At 48.0% G+C, this 2,986-nt stretch overlaps 1 protein-coding gene across 1 annotated transcript in view; it reads right to left on the bottom strand.

Moving 5' to 3' along the window:
• Nck2 (NCK adaptor protein 2) overlaps window positions 1–650 on the bottom strand; it is a 117,017-nt gene extending 116,367 nt beyond the window's left edge. Inside the window, exon 1 of the mRNA XM_026785763.1 lies at window positions 633–650. The gene's annotated coding sequence lies outside the window, so the exon portion shown is untranslated. The remainder of the gene's footprint in view (window positions 1–632) is intronic.
• Between the last annotated feature and the right edge of the window lie 2,336 nt (window positions 651–2,986).

Here is a 2,986-nt window from a genome sequence, read left to right as displayed (position 1 = left end):
GGGGGGGACCCACCTGGGAGTCCCGGCCGCGCCCGGGAAAAGCGCCGCCTGCGGGTTCCACGCAGCAACCCGCTCTCGGTCGGTGTTGGAGGGACAGGCGGGCGGGGGAAGGAAGGAGAAGGCTGTGCGACTTCCAGCCGCAGAGTCTCACCGGGTGGTCTCCGCACCCCCGCTGTGCGTTAGATTCCTACAGCGACCACCCCACCCCACCCCGCCGCACGCACACACCCCTCCCCGGAAGCATTCCCACGGCACTCTCAGCCAAGCAGGCCTGGTGTCCGTCAGAAAAGTGACTTACATAAAAATGTCACTTCCTCCCAGTAATTGCTTGTGGGCATTTTCTTTATTTATTTACCTTGCATCTATTTACTTTCCCAACCAGACACTTTTTCCCTCCATCCTCCCAGGCGGGACCACTTCCTAGGGGAAGGAGAGGAAACCCGACCTCCTCTGCCTCCCGAGCGCCCACGCCAGCTCTACGGAGCTCGGGATTCCTCCTTTAGTACGGGGAGGGGTGGGGGGAGGCTGGAAAGGCTTTAGAAGGCGCCGTCGCTCGCTCAGCCTTGAGTAATGGCAAACTTGGAAAGCTAGAACCCTAGAGCACGGGGAAGGAACACATACGCCTTACACACCGGAATCCAGATGTTTCTTCTCCCAGCTCCTTCTCTCCTGGTTCCCCAGAGGAAGCCCTAATATTCAAATGAATTCAGTTTTCTGGTTGGGTAGCTCACATTTATGTTAATGAGATTCTACCCTGGCCCTTGGCTCCTCCTTATTAAGGCAGAAACAATTCTCCCTAAGTGACCAGTCAGCTGCCTCCCTCCCCAAAGGAAGTTCCCAGGCATGGGTAATACCTGAGGACCTTGGCACCGTAGTCATAGCACAATTTGACTGCAGGCTTCCTGAACTGTGTCACCTTACACAGGTGGTGGTTCACAACCTTTCTCAACTTTAGCACGTGAGATGTTTACCTCCCTCGTATGTAAAGCACTTGGCACATAACCTGACAGGAGGGCGTTAGGTTAAAAAAAAAATCAGCATATCCAACACCCTCTCTCAGTCTGAGATGCTATCTCCGTTCATCCTTTTGTGCTGACCTCATCCTGTTAATACTTAGATTTACAATAAGAAAAACAGAACGCCAGTCAATAGTTTAACCCTATTTAAAATCCATTTACTCTAAATAAGTAGGAGGATATGGGCCCAGGTTTTTAGCTTTTGCTTTGAGTAGTGGCCTCAGACTGCTTCTCTTACTGATTCTTTGTTAAATCCCTAGGGAAGTTTGAATAAGAACGGCTCCCGTAGACTTATATGTTTGCATACTGAGTCTCTAGTTTCTGAACTCTTGGATTAGGCGGTGTATCCTTGTTGGAGGAGATGTGTCAATGGGGGTGGACCTTTGAGGTTTCAAGAGCTAGGCCAGGCCCAGTGTGTCTCCCTGCCTGCTGTGGATCAGGATAGAGCTCTCAGCTACTCTTCAGCACCGTGCCCGCCTGTTCCTTGCCATGCTCCCTGGCATAATGATAATGGACTAAGCTTCTGAAACTGTAAACACCCCAGCTAAATGCATATGTGTGTATGTATATAATATATACATGAGTTTTATATGTGTATATGAATATATATGGTGTCTCTTCACAGCAATAGAATACAAACTAAAACAGTCCCCAATAATGGCATCTTGCGTCTAAACTCAATAGCTCCTTCCCAACCCTAGCCCACCTAGTTTTTCTTCAAACAGGTGACATTTTTGCTGTTGTCCGAAGTCCATCGTCTCGTTGTAAGGTGTTTCATTCTCGTTACTTGCTTTTCCGGCCAACCTGTCTCTGTCTGCGAGGAGTCGTCTTCCAAGCATCGACAGCAGAATTCCCAACGAGGATGTGGTTTTTTTGTTTTTGTTGTGAGATGGATTTCTTTTCTGTATGCATGCGTGTGGTGTGCTTGTACGTATGAGCACCTGTCTGTGCTAGTGTTGTTTATGGAGACCAAATGGTTTTTGTCTGGTGTTCTCCCTGATGGCTCCCACTTGAACCCAGAGCTCTCTGATTTAGCTACTGCAGCTAACCAGACTGAGAGGGGGGAATTCCCTGTCTCCACTTCCTGAGCGCTGCATACCTACCTGGCATTTACATGGATACTGGGAACTCAAGTTCTGCTCCTAGTGTTTGTATGTCAAGGACTTTTTCACCGAGCCGTCTCCAGAAATATGAAATGTCATCTTTTTTATACCCCAGTCCCAGTTAAACAATACTCTTAAAGAATTCCAGTTTATCTGCATTATCTCAAGGCTAGTCCATTCTGCTCAGCCACCTAATACCCTTCCCAGGCTAGCTCTTCATCCCACAGCTTTTGCCATGGACTAACGTAGTAGTTCTCAACCTTCCTCAAGCTGTGACCCTTTAATGCAATTCTTCACGTTGTGGTGACCCCCAACTTTGAAATTATTTTCATTGCTACATCATAACTATATTGTTGCTACCGTTATGAATTTAATATAAGTATCTGTTTTCTTTTTTGTTTGTTTGTTTTGTTTGTTTGTTTTTCAAGGCAGGGTTTCTCTAGCTGTCCTGGAACTAGCTCTGTAGACCTCAAACTCACAGACATCCTCCTGCCTCTGCCTCCCAAGTGCTGGGATTAAAGGCATGGGCCACCATCGCCTGGCAAGTATCTGTTTTCTGATGGTCTTAGGTGACCCCTGTGAAAGTCGTTCAACTCCCCAACTCATAGGTTGAGAACCACTGGCCTAGAATCTACTTCAACTCCCAGGAGTTGAATTTGTGATTTGCCATCCAGATCACTTTGTGACCCAACTGCCAGTCACCTCCAACCCTAGAAAGAAAGTAGAGGGGCACTAGATAACCCCACAACCCCATACAGTCCAAAGGGGATTCTCGTAGTTCACAGTTCTCAACCATTCCCTAGGCCTTCCCTTCCAGTGCCATCACAGGATCCTGGCATTTACATTATGCCCCAGCAATACTTACCA

This window comes from Microtus ochrogaster, linkage group LG2, assembly GCF_000317375.1.
Source record: "Microtus ochrogaster isolate Prairie Vole_2 linkage group LG2, MicOch1.0, whole genome shotgun sequence".
Lineage (NCBI taxonomy): Eukaryota > Metazoa > Chordata > Mammalia > Rodentia > Cricetidae > Microtus > Microtus ochrogaster.
The sequence above is the reverse complement of the archived record's forward strand: the minus strand, read 5'-3'. Positions and strand labels throughout refer to the sequence as shown.